Consider the following 14270-nt stretch of genomic DNA (forward strand, 5'->3'; position numbering starts at 1 on the left):
CTACTCCCTCCCTGTCTCTCCTTCTGTCCATCATGCTACTCCCTCCCTTCCTCATGCTACTCCCTCCCTGTCTCTCCTTCTGTCCGTCATGCTACTCCCTCCCTTCCTCATGCTACTCCCTCCCTGTCTCTCCTTCTGTCCATCATGCTACTCCCTCCCATCCTCATGCTCTTCCTCCCTTCCTCATGCTACTCCCTCGCTTCATCATGCTACTCCCTCCCTTCCTCATGCTACACCCTCCCTTCCTCATGCTACTCCCTCCCTGTCTCTCCTTCTGTCCATCATGCTACTCCCTCCCTTCCTCATGCTACTCCCTCCCTTCCTCATGCTACTCCCTCCCTTCCTCATGCTACTCCCTCCCTTCCTCATGCTACTCCCTCCCTGTCTGTCCTTCTGTCCGTCATGCTACTCCCTCCCTTCCTCATGCTACTCCCTCCCTGTCTCTCCTTCTGTCCATCATGCTACTCCCTCCCTTCATCATGCTACTCCCTCCCTTCCTCATGCTACGCCCTCCCTTCATCATGCTACTCCCTCCCTTCCTCATGCTACTCCCTCCCTGTCTCTCCTTCTGTCCGTCATGCTACCCCCTCCCTTCCTCATGCTACTCCATCCCTGTCTCTCCTTCTGTCCGTCATGCTACTCCCTCCCTGTCTCTCCTTCTGTCCATCATGCTACTCCCTCCCTTCCTCATGCTACTCCCTCCCTGTCTCTCCTTCTGTCCGTCATGCTACTCCCTCCCTTCCTCATGCTACTCCCTCCCTGTCTCTCCTTCTGTCCATCATGCTACTCCCTCCCTTGCTCATGCTACTCCCTCCCTGTCACTCCTTCTGTCCATCATTATCCTCCCTCCCTGTCTCCCCTTCTGTCCATCATGCTACTCCCTCCTTTCCTCATGCTACTCCCTCCCTGTCTCTCCTTCTGTCCGTCATGCTAGTCCCTCCCTTCCTCATGCTACTCCTTCCCTGTCTCTCCTTCTGTCCGTCATGCTACTCCCTCCCTGTCTCTCCTTCTGTCCATCATGCTACTCCCTCCCTTCCTCATGCTACTCCCACCCTGTCGCTCCTTCTGTCCTTCATGCTACTCCCTCCCTTCCTCATGCTACTCCCTCCCTGTCTCTCCTTCTGTCAATCATGCTACTCCCTCCCTGTCTCTCCTTCTATCCGTCATGCTACTCCCTCCCTTCCTCATGCTACTCCCTCCCCGTCGCTTTCTGTCCGTCATGCTACTCCCTCCCTTCCTCATGCAACTCCCTCCCTTCCTCATGCTACTCCCTCCCTTTCTCATGCTACTCCCTCCCTGTCTCTCCTTCTGTCCGTCATGGTTCTCCCTCCCTGTCTCTCCTTCTGTCCACCATTCTACTCCCTCCCTTCTTCTTGCTACTCCCTTCCTGTCTCTCCTTCTGTCCATCATGCTACTCCCTCCCTGTCTCTCCTTCTGTCCGTCATGCTACTCTCTCCCTTCCTCATGCTACTCCCTCACTTCCTCATGCTACTCCCTACCTGTCTCTCCTTCTGTCCAACATGCTACTCCCTCCCTTCCTCATGCTACTCCCGCCCTGTCTCTCCTTCTGTCCATCATGGTACTCCCTCCCTTCCTCATGCTACTCCCTCCCTGTCTCTCCTTCTGTCTGTCATGCTACTCCCTCCCTTCCTCAGGCTACTCCCTCCCTGTCTCTCCTTCTGTCCATCATGCTACTCCCTCCCTTCCTCATGCTACTCCCTCCCTGTCTCTCCTTCTGTCCGTCATGCTAGTCCCTCCCTTCCTCATGCTACTCCCTCCCTGTCTCTCCTTCTGTCCATCATGCTACTCCCTCCCATCCTCATGCTCTTCCTCCCTTCCTCATGCTACTCCCTCGCTTCATCATGCTACTCCCTCCCTTCCTCATGCTACACCCTCCCTTCCTCATGCTACTCCCTCCCTGTCTCTCCTTCTGTCCATCATGCTACTCCCTCCCTTCCTCATGCTACTCCCTCCCTTCCTCATGCTACTCCCTCCCTTCCTCATGCTACTCCCTCCCTTCCTCATGCTACTCCCTCCCTGTCTGTCCTTCTGTCCGTCATGCTACTCCCTCCATTCCTCATGCTACTCCCTCCCTGTCTCTCCTTCTGTCCATCATGCTACTCCCTCCCTTCATCATGCTACTCCCTCCCTTCCTCATGCTACTCCCTCCCTTCATCATGCTACAACCCTCCTTTCCTCATGCTACTCCCTCCCTGTCTCTCCTTCTGTCCATCATGCTACTCCCTCCCTTCCTCATGCTACTCCCTCCCTTCCTCATGCTACTCCCTCCCTTCATCATGCTACTCCCTCCCTTCCTCATGCTACTCCCTCCCTTCCTCATGCTACTCCCTCCCTGTCTCTCCTTCTGTCCATCAGGCTACTCCCTCCCTTCCTCATGCTACTCCCTCCCTGTCTCTCCTTCTGTCCATCATGATACTCCCTCCCTTCCTCATGCTACTCCCTCCCTGTCTCTCCTTCTGTCCGTCATGCTACCCCCTCCCTTCCTCATGCTACTCCATCCCTGTCTCTCCTTCTGTCCGTCATGCTACTCCCTCCCTGTCTCTCCTTCTGTCCATCATGCTACTCCCTCCCTTCCTCATGCTACTCCCTCCCTGTCTCTCCTTCTGTCCGTCATGCTACTCCCTCCCTTCCTCATGCTACTCCCTCCCTGTCTCTCCTTCTGTCCATCATGCTACTCCCTCCCTTGCTCATGCTACTCCCTCCCTGTCACTCCTTCTGTCCATCATTATCCTCCCTCCCTGTCTCCCCTTCTGTCCATCATGCTACTCCCTCCTTTCCTCATGCTACTCCCTCCCTGTCTCTCCTTCTGTCCGTCATGCTAGTCCCTCCCTTCCTCATGCTACTCCTTCCCTGTCTCTCCTTCTGTCCGTCATGCTACTCCCTCCCTGTCTCTCCTTCTGTCCATCATGCTACTCCCTCCCTTCCTCATGCTACTCCCACCCTGTCGCTCCTTCTGTCCTTCATGCTACTCCCTCCCTTCCTCATGCTACTCCCTCCCTGTCTCTCCTTCTGTCAATCATGCTACTCCCTCCCTGTCTCTCCTTCTATCCGTCATGCTACTCCCTCCCTTCCTCATGCTACTCCCTCCCCGTCGCTTTCTGTCCGTCATGCTACTCCCTCCCTTCCTCATGCAACTCCCTCCCTTCCTCATGCTACTCCCTCCCTTTCTCATGCTACTCCCTCCCTGTCTCTCCTTCTGTCCGTCATGGTTCTCCCTCCCTGTCTCTCCTTCTGTCCACCATTCTACTCCCTCCCTTCTTCTTGCTACTCCCTTCCTGTCTCTCCTTCTGTCCATCATGCTACTCCCTCCCTGTCTCTCCTTCTGTCCGTCATGCTACTCTCTCCCTTCCTCATGCTACTCCCTCACTTCCTCATGCTACTCCCTACCTGTCTCTCCTTCTGTCCATCATGCTACTCCCTCCCTTCCTCATGCTACTCCCTCCCTTCCTCATGCTACTCCCTCCCTGTCTCTCCTTCTGTCCATCATGCTACTCCCTCCCTTCCTCATGCTACTCCCTCCCTGTCTCTCCTTCTGTCCGTCATGCAACGCCCTCCCTTCCTCATGCTACTCCCTCCCTGTCTCTCCTTCTGTCCGTCATGCTACTCACTCCCTGTCTCTCCTTCTGTCCATCATGCTACTCCCTCCCGTCCTCATGCTACTCCCTCCCTGTCTCTCCTTCTGTCCGTCATGCTACTCCCTCCCTTCCTCATGCTACTCCCTCCCTTCCTCATGGTACTCCCTCCCTGTCTCTCCTTCTGTCCGTCATGCTACACCCTCCCTTCCTCATGCTACTCCCTCCCTGTCTCTCCTTCTGTCCACCATGCTACTCCCTCCCTGTCTCTCCTTCTGTCCGTCATGCTACTCCCTCCCTGTTCCTCATGCTACTCCCTGCCTGTCTCTCCTTCTGTCCGTCATGCTACTCCCTCCCTTCCTCAGGCTACTCCCTCCCCGTCTCTTTCTGTCCGTCATGCTACTCCCTCCCTTCCTCATGCTACTCCCGCCCTTCCTCATGCTACTCCCTCCCTTCCTCATGCTACTCCTTCCCTGTCTCTCCGTCTGTCCGTCATGCTACTCCCTCCCTTCCTTTTGCGAATCCCTCCCTTCTTCATGCTACTCCCTCCCTGTCTCTCCTTCTGTCCATCATGCTACACCCTCCCTGTCTCTCCTTCTGTCCATCATGCCCTCCCTTCCTCATGCTACTCCCTCCCTGTCTCTCCTTCTGTCCACCATGCATCTCCCTCCCTTCCTCATGCTACTCCCTCCCTGTCTCTCCTTCTGTCCGTCATGCTACTCCCTCCCTGTCTCTCCTTCTGTCCGTCATCCTACTCCCTCCCTTCCTCATGCTACTCCCTCCCTTCCTCATGCTACTCCCTCCCTGTCTCTCCTTCTGTCCATCATGCTACTCCCTCCCTTCCTCATGCTACTCCCTCCCTTCCTCATGCTACTCCCTCACTTCCTCATGCTACTCCCTCCCTTCCTCATGCTACTCCCTCCCTGTCTGTCCTTCTGTCCGTCATGCTACTCCCTCCCTTCCTCATGCTACTCCCTCCCTGTCTCTCCTTCTGTCCATCATGCTACTCCCTCCCTTCCTCATGCTACTCCCTCCCTTCATCATGCTACAACCCTCCTTTCCTCATGCTACTCCCTCCCTGTCTCTCCTTCTGTCCATCATGCTACTCCCTCCCTGTCTCTCCTTCTGTCCATCATGCTACTCCCTCCCTTCCTCATGCTACTCCCTCCCTTCCTCATGCTACTCCCTCCCTTCATCATGCTACTCCCTCCCTTCCTCATGCTACTCCCTCCCTGTCTCTCCTTCTGTCCATCATGCTACTCCCTCCCTTCCTCATGCTACTCCCTCCCTGTCTCTCCTTCTGTCCATCATGATACTCCCTCCCTTCCTCATGCTACTCCCTCCCTGTCTCTCCTTCTGTCCGTCATGCTACCCCCTCCCTTCCTCATGCTACTCCATCCCTGTCTCTCCTTCTGTCCGTCATGCTACTCCCTCCCTGTCTCTCCTTCTGTCCATCATGCTACTCCCTCCCTTCCTCATGCTACTCCCTCCCTGTCTCTCCTTCTGTCCGTCATGCTACTCCCTCCCTTCCTCATGCTACTCCTTCCCTGTCTCTCCTTCTGTCCGTCATGCTACTCCCTCTCTGTCTCTCCTTCTGTCCATCATGCTACTCCCTCCCTTCCTCATGCTACTCCCTCCCTTTCTCATGCTACTCCCTCCCTGTCTCTCCTTCTGTCCGTCATGGTTCTCCCTCCCTGTCTCTCCTTCTGTCCACCATGCTACTCCCTCCCTTCCTCATGCTACTCCCTCCCTGTCTCTCCTTCTGTCCATCATGCTACTCCCTCCCTGTCTCTCCTTCTGTCCGTCATGCTACTCTCTCCCTTCCTCATGCTACTCCCTCACTTCCTCATGCTACTCCCTACCTGTCTCTCCTTCTGCCCATCATGCTGCTCCCTCCCTTCCTCATGCTACCCCCTCCCTTCCTCATGCTACTCCCTCCCTGTCTCTCCTTCTGTCCATCATGCTACTCCCTCCCTTCCTCATGCTACTCCCTCCCTGTCTCTCCTTCTGTCCGTCATGCAACGCCCTCCCTTCCTCATGCTACTCCCTCCCTGTCTCTCCTTCTGTCCGTCATGCTATTCACTCCCTGTCTCTCCTTCTGTCCATCATGCTACTCCCTCCCGTCCTCATGCTACTCCCTCCCTGTCTCTCCTTCTGTCCGTCATGCTACTCCCTCCCTTCCTCATGCTACTCCCTCCCTTCCTCATGGTACTCCCTCCCTGTCTCTCCTTCTGTCTGTCATGCTACACCCTCCCTTCCTCATGCTACTCCCTCCCTGTCTCTCCTTCTGTCCACCATGCTACTCCCTCCCTGTCTCTCCTTCTGTCCGTCATGCTACTCCCTCCCTTCCTCATGGTACTCCCTCCCTGTCTCTCCTTCTGTCCGTCATGTTACTCCCTCCCTTCCTCATGCTACTCCCTCCCTGTCTCTCCTTCTGTCCATCATGCTACTCCCTCCCTTCCTCATGCTACTCCCTCCCTGTCTCTCCTTCTGTCCGTCATGCTACTCCCTCCCTTCCTCATGCTACTCCCTCCCTTCCTCATGCTCCTTCCTCCCTAAGATGCAATCCGTAATTTCGATTAATATATTGATGAGCAAGCTAGGACGGAACGTAGTCAATATAACTATTTGTTCAGCACTTTTGAAATGTACAGCGACAGAATTCAGAACATGGGCCGTTCTTACAGTATTCTCTCTGTACACCATGTCAGAACTGTGGGATAAATAAAGGGTGCATATAAACAGACTATAAATATTTGAATATTTGAGGACATTTCTCTAAAACAGGCTATAGGCTACATGTACACCACCAAGTCAGAACAGTAGGCTAAGTTATGAGGGAAAAGGGACCAAATTATTAGGGTGAGGTAGATGGGCTACTACACTACTAACTTATTACACAACATACACGTGGTATTACTTTCTTAACTACAATATACATATCTCCCTGGCATATTACATAATTTATGCAGCAGCATACAATACATTTTTTGACTCAACTTGTTGTGCTATGTTCACTTGAACAGGAAGGTGGCGTGGGGGTCCTTCGTGGGCAAATTTTCTGGCATTCTCTGGGAACTCATAAAAAACAAGGTCGAATCATTTCGTCAGTGATCTTCAGGTCGGAGCTCTGGAAAGAAGCCCGAGTTCCCAACTTGAAATTCTTAGTTAGATGACCGTTCAAAACTTATTTTCCCAGTCGGAGCTCATTTATTTCAAAGTTCCCCGTTGTCTTGAATTCACTGAAGTCTGAGATTTCCCAGTTCCGAGTTTCCAATTGTTTTGAACGGGGCAGAAGTCATTCTGGATAGACAGCTTGGCCAATGTTGAATGTTTATCATTTTAAGCTTGGAAAAGAGACCTTTAAACCCAGACTTGGACCACACACCCACTCCACTGAGTAGCAGGCTAGTGATTGATTTGCAATGCTTGTAGTTAATCACGGATTCCTTCCAAACACTCATTGTTGAATATGCGATTTCCAACTTGTTGTGTAATGTATAATCTATAATTTTTCTTCATCATTTCTCTTCATATGACAAAGATTGAAAAGGATTTGCCAGTAGATTGTCACGCCCTGACCTTAGAGAGACGTTTTATGTCTCTATTTGGTTAGGTCGGGGTGTGATGTGGGGTGGGCATCCTATTTTTTGTTTTCTAGGTTTCTTTATTTCTATGTTTTGGCCGGGTATGGTTCTCAATCAGGGACAGCTGTCCATCGTTGTCTCTGATTTAGAATCATACTTAGGTAGCCCTTTTTCCCTCCTTTCAGTGTGGGTAGTTAACTTTGTTTGTGGCACCTAGCCCTGTAAGCTTCACGGTAGTTTCTGTCGTTTGTTGTTTTGTTGGCGACATTTTTAAATAAAAGTAAATGTACGCTCACCACGCTGCACTTTGGTCTACTTCCAACGACACACATAGATTGTTGACTTGATTCATGATGATGACTTCTAGCTTGCTAGCTAAGATTTTGATAGTATGATGTTGACATGATCATTCCAATCAAAACTACGGTAGATATAACGTGATTTGACTTAATTTTATCTGTGGCCAATGACCTTGAGCCTTCTTGGATGGGCACTTCATATGTAACTATGGCAGCACCCAAGGCGCTTGAATTTTCGAGCTCTCCCAGTAGATTGTGTCCCCATGAGTGACACAATACTGAGACAATCACGGCACTAGAGAACATTACCAAACCTTTCCAGACATATTCAATCTCTCCCTATCCCAGTCTGCTGTCCCCACATGCTTTAAGATGGCTTCCAGTGTTACTGTACCCAAGAATGCAAAGGTAACTGAACTAAATGACTATTGCCCCGTAGCACTCACCTCTGTCATCATGAAGTGCTTTGAGAGACTAGTCAAGAATCATATCACCTTCATCTTACCTGTCACCCTAGACCCAATTCAATTTGCTTACCGCCCCAATAGGTCCACAGACGATGCAATCGCCCCCTCCTGTACTCCCTGTTCACCCATGACTGTGTGGCCATGCACACCACCAACTCAATCATCAAGTTTTCAAATGACAGTAGTAGGCTTGATTACCAACAATGATGAGACAGCCTACAGGGAGGAGGTGAGGGCTCTGGGAGTGTGGTGCCAGGAAAATAACCTCTCACGCCACGTCAACAAAACAAAGGAGATGATTGTGGATTTCAGGAAACAGCAGAGGGAGCACCCCCCATCAACATCGACAGGACAGCAGTGGAGAAGGTGAAAAGTTTTAAGTTCCTCGACATACCCATCACTGACAAACTCCACCCACACAGACTACGTGGTGAAGAAGGCGCAACAGTCCCTCTTCAACCTCAAGAGGCTAAATCAATTTGACTTGTCACCTAAAACCCTCACAAACTTTTAAAGATGCACAATCTAGAGCATCCTGTCGGGCTGTTTCACCGCCTGGCATGGCAACTGCACCGCCCACAATCGCAGAGCAAACTACCTGCCCTCCAAGATACATACAGCACCAGATGTCACAGGAAAGCCAAAAAGATCATCATCCAGAAGGCGAGGTCAGTACAGGTGCATCAATGCTGGGACCGAACAACTGAAAAACATCTTCTATCTCAAAGCCATTGGACTGTTAAATAGCCATCACTAGCACAAAGAGGCTACTGCCTATATACATAAACTTGAAATCATTGGTTACTTTAATATATGGAACACTAGTCACTTTAATAATGTCACTTTAATAATGTTTACATATCTTGCATTACTCATCTCATATGTATATACAGTGCCTTGCGAAAGTATTCGGCCCCCTTGAACTTTGCGACCTTTTGCCATATTTCAGGCTTCAAACATAAAGATATAAAACTGTATTTTTTGTGAAGAATCAACAACAAGTGGGACACAATCATGAAGTGGAACGACATTTATTGGATATTTCAAACTTTTTTAACAAATCAAAAACGGAAAAATTGGGCGTGCAAAATTATTCAGCCCCCTTAAGTTAATACTTTGTAGCGCCACCTTTTGCTGCGATTACAGCTGTAAGTCGCTTGGGGTATGTCTCTATCAGTTTTGCACATCGAGAGACTGAAATCTTTTCCCATTCCTCCTTGCAAAACAGCTCGAGCTCAGTGAGGTTGGATGGAGAGCATTTGTGAACAGCAGTTTTCAGTTCTTTCCACAGATTCTCGATTGGATTCAGGTCTGGACTTTGACTTGGCCATTCTAACACCTGGATATGTTTATTTTTGAACCATTCCATTGTAGATTTTGCTTTATGTTTTGGATCATTGTCTTGTTGGAAGACAAATCTCCGTCCCAGTCTCAGGTCTTTTGCAGACTCCATCAGGTTTTCTTCCAGAATGGTCCTGTATTTGGCTCCATCCATCTTCCCATCAATTTTAACCCTCTTCCCTATCCCTGCTGAAGAAAAGCAGGCCCAAACCATGATGCTGCCACCACCATGTTTGACAGTGGGGATGGTGTGTTCAGCTGTGTTGCTTTTACGCCAAACATAACATTTTGCATTGTTGCCAAAAAGTTCAATTTTGGTTTCATCTGACCAGAGCACCTTCTTCCACATGTTTGGTGTGTCTCCCAGGTGGCTTGTGGCAAACTTCAAACAACACTTTTTATGGATATCTTTAAGAAATGGCTTTCTTCTTGCCACTCTTCCATAAAGGCCAGATTTGTGCAATATATGACTTATTGTTGCCCTATGGACAGAGTCTCCCACCTCAGCTGTAGATCTCTGCAGTTCATCCAGAGTGATCATGGGCCTCTTGGCTGCATCTCTGATCAGTCTTCTCCTTGTATGAGCTGAAAGTTTAGAGGGACGGCCAGGTCTTGGTAGATTTGCAGTGGTCTGGTACTCCTTCCATTTCAATATTATCGCTTGCACAGTGCTTCTTGGGATGTTTAAAGCTTGGGAAATCTTTTTGTATCCAAATCCGGCTTTAAACTTCTTCACAACAGTATCTCGGACCTGCCTGGTGTGTTCCTTGTTCTTCATGATGCTCTCTGCGCTTTTAACGGACCTCTGAGACTATCACAGTGCAGGTGCATTTATACGGAGACTTGATTACACACAGGTGGATTGTATTTATCATCATTAGTCATTTAGGTCAACATTGGATCATTCAGAGATCCTCACTGAACTTCTGGAGAGAGTTTGCTGCACTGAAAGTAAAGGGGCTGAATAATTTTGCACGCCCAATTTTTCAGTTTTTGATTTGTTAAAAAAGTTTGAAATATCCAATAAATGTTGTTTCACTTCATGATTGTGTCCCACTTGTTGTTGATTCTTCACAAAAAAAATACAGTTTTATATCTTTATGTTTGAAGCCTGAAATGTCGCAAAGTTCAAGGGGGCCGAATACTTTCGCAAGGCACTGTATTGTATTCTATACTATTCTTCTGTATCGTAGTCCATGCCACTCTGACATTACTCCTCCGTATATTTATATATTCTTAATTCCATTCCATACTTATACACTGCTCAAAAAAGATAAAGGGAACACTAAAATAACACATACTAGATCTGAAGGAATGAAATATTCTTATTAAATACTTTTTACATAGTTGAATGTGCTGACAACAAAATCACAGAAAAATTATCAATGGAAATCAAATTTATCAACCCATGGAGGTCTGGATTTGGAGTCACACTCAAAATGAAAGTGGAAAACCACACTACAGGCTGATCCAACTTTGATGTAATGTCCTTAAAACAAGTCAAAATGAGGCTCAGTAGTGTGTGTGGCCTCCACGTGCCTGTATGACCTCCCTACAATGCCTGGGCATGCTCCCGATGAGGTGGCGGATGATCTCCTCAGGGATCTCCTCCCAGACATGGACTAAAGCATCCGCCAACTCCTGGACAGTCTGTGGTGCAACGTGGCGTTGGTGGATGGAGCGAGACATGATGTCCCAGATGTGCTCAATTAGATTCAGGTCTGGGGAACGGGCGGTCCAGTCCATAGCATCAATGTATTCCTCTTGCAGGAACTGCTGACACACTCCAGCCACATGAGGTCTAGCATTGTCTTGCATTAGGAGGAACCCAGGGCCAACCGCACCAGCATATGGTCTCACAAGGGGTCTGAGGATCTCATCTCGGTACCTAATGGCAGTCAGGCTACCTCTGGCGAGCACATGGAGGGCTGTGTGGTCCCCCAAAGAAATGCCACCCCACACCATGACTGACCCACCGCCAAACCGGTCATGCTGGAGGATGTTGCAGGCAGCAGAACGTTCTCCACGGCGTCTCCAGACTCTGTCACGTCTGTCATGTGCTCAGTGTGAACTTGCTTTCATCTGTGAAGAGCACAGGGCGCCAGTGGCGAATTTGCCAATCTTGGTGTTCTCTGGCAAATGCCAAGCGTCCTGCACGGTGTTGGGCTGTGGACGCCGGGCCCTCATACCACCCTCATGGAGTCTGTTTCTGACCGTTTGAGCAGACACATTCACATTTGTGGTCTGCTGGAGGTCATTTTGCAGGGCTCTGGCAGTGCTCCTCCTGCTCCTCCTTGCACAAAGGCGGAGGTAGCGGTCCTGCTGCTGGGTTGTTGCCCTCCTACGGCCTCCTCCACATCTCCTGATGTACTGGCCTGTCTCCTGGTAGCGCCTCCATGCTCTGGACATTACGCTGACAGACACAGCAAACCTTCTGGTCAGACTCCGGAGACGGGCACACCGTGCACCACTCCCTAGCATTCTTCTTGCCAATGTCCAGTCTCTTGACAACAAGGTTGATGAAATCCGAGCAAGGGTAGCATTCCAGAGGGACATCAGAGACTGTAACGTTCTTTGCTTCACGGAAACGTGGCTCACTGGAGAGACGCTATCCGAGGCAGTGCAGCCAACGGGTTTCTCCACGCATCGCGCAGACAAAAACAAACATCTTTCTGGTAAGAAGAGGGGCGGGGGCTAGCCTTATGGCTAACGTGACATGGTGTGATGAAAGAAACATACAGGAACTCAAATCCTTCTGTTCACCTGATTTAGAATTCCTCACAATCAAATGTAGACCGCATTATCTACCAAGAGAATTCTCTTCGATTATAATCACAGCCGTATATATCCCCCCCAAGCAGACACATCGATGGCTCTGAATGAACTTTATTTGACTCTTTGCAAACTGGAAACCATTTATCCGGAGGCTGCATTCATTGTAGCTGGGGATTTTAACAAGGCTAATCTGAAAACAAGACTCCCTAAATTTTATCAGCATATCGATTGCGCAACCAGGGGTGGAAAGACCTTGGATCATTGTTACTCTAACTTCCGCGACGCATATAAGGCCCTGCCCCGCCCCCCTTTCGGAAAAGCTGACCACGACTCCATTTTGTTGATCCCTGCCTACAGACAGAAACTAAAACAAGAGGCTCCCACTGTCATGTTGTGTCTTGTTTCTGTCCTTTCCCTTCACCCTGTCTCCCTCTGCTGGTCGTTGTTAGGTTACCTTTTCTCCCCCTCTTTTCCCCAGCTGTGCCTTGTCTCCTCCTAACTACCTCGTCACCCCTTTTCCCACCTGTTCCCTTTTTCCCTCTGATTAGGTCTCTATATCTCTCTCTGTTCCTGCTCCTGTCCTTGTCGGATTCTTGTTTGTGTTGTTCATGCCGGAACCAGACTATCGTCATGTTTGCTGCAACCTTGTCCTGTCCTGTCGGAACCTGCCGGTCCATCTGAGCCTACGTTTTGTTTTGTTATTAAAGAAGCTCTGTTTACGTTAATTCGCTTTTGGGTCCTCATTCACGCACCGTAACAGAAGAATCCGACCTAGAATGGACCCAGCGACTTCGGATCCTCTCCACTCAGCCGTCGAGATCCAGGGAGCGATGCTAGGCAGACACAAGCAGGAATTGTCTGCTGCTCGGCATGCCGTTGAGACCCTGGCCACCCAAGTCTCCAACCTCACAGAACAGGTTCACCATCTCCGCCTCGATCCACCGGCCACTTCCAGGGCTTTCGAATCTCCGGAGCCCAGAATCAATAACCCGCCGTGTTACTCTGGGGAGCCCACTGAATGCCGCTCGTTCCTCACCCAGTGTGATATTGTGTTTTCTCTCCAGCCCAACACTTACTCCAGGAGCACTGCTCGTGTCGCCTACGTCATATCTCTCCTTACTGGACGGGCTCGTGAGTGGGGCACGGCAATCTGGGAGGCAAGGGCTGAGTGTACTAACCAGTATCAGGACTTTAAGGAGGAGATGATACGGGTTTTTGATCGATCTGTTTTTGGGGAGGAGGCTTCCAGGGCCCTGTCTTCCCTATGTCAGGGTAATCGATCCATAACAGACTACTCTATTGAGTTTCGCACTCTTGCTGCCTCCAGTGGCTGGAACGAGCCGGCTTTGCTCGCTCGTTTTCTGGAGGGTCTCCGCACAGAGGTAAAGGATGAGATTCTCTCCCGGGAGGTTCCTTCCAGCGTGGATTCCTTGATTGAACTCGCTATTCGCATTGAGCGACGGGTTGATCTTCGTCACCGAGCTCGTGGAAAGGAGCTCGCGTTCTCCGTTGCCCCCCTCTCCGCATCACTACCATCTTCCTCTGCCGGCTCGGGTGCTGAGCCTATGCAGCTGGGAGGTATCCGCATCTCGACTAAGGAGAGGGAACGGAGAATCACCAACCGCCTCTGTCTCTATTGCGGTTCTGCTGGTCATTTTGTCACTTCATGTCCAGTAAAAGCCAGAGCTCATCAGTAAGCGGAGGGCTACTGGTGAGCGCTACTACTCCTGTCTCTCCTTCAAGATCCTGCACTACCTTGTCGGTCCATCTACGCTGGACCGGTTCGTCAGCTTCCTGCAGTGCCTTAATAGACTCTGGGGCGGAGGGCTGTTTTATGGACGAGACCTGGGCTCGGGAACATGACATTCCTCTCAGACAGTTAAGGGAGTCCACGGCCTTGTTCGCCCTGGATGGTAGTCCTCTCCCCAGGATTCAGCGTGAGACGCTACCTTTAACCCTCACTGTTTCTGGTAATCATAGCGAAACCATTTCTTTTTTAATTTTTCGTTCACCTTTTACACCTGTTGTTTTGGGCCATCCCTGGCTAGTTTGTCATAATCCTTCCATTAATTGGTCTAGTAATTCTATCCTCTCCTGGAACGTCTCTTGTCATGTGAAATGTTTAATGTCTGCTATCCCTCCTGTTTCCTCTGTCTCTTCTTCACAGGAGGAGCCTGGTGATTTGACAGGGGTGCCGGAGGAATATCA

Source organism: Oncorhynchus mykiss, chromosome Y (assembly GCF_013265735.2).
Source record: "Oncorhynchus mykiss isolate Arlee chromosome Y, USDA_OmykA_1.1, whole genome shotgun sequence".
Classification (NCBI taxonomy): domain Eukaryota; kingdom Metazoa; phylum Chordata; class Actinopteri; order Salmoniformes; family Salmonidae; genus Oncorhynchus; species Oncorhynchus mykiss.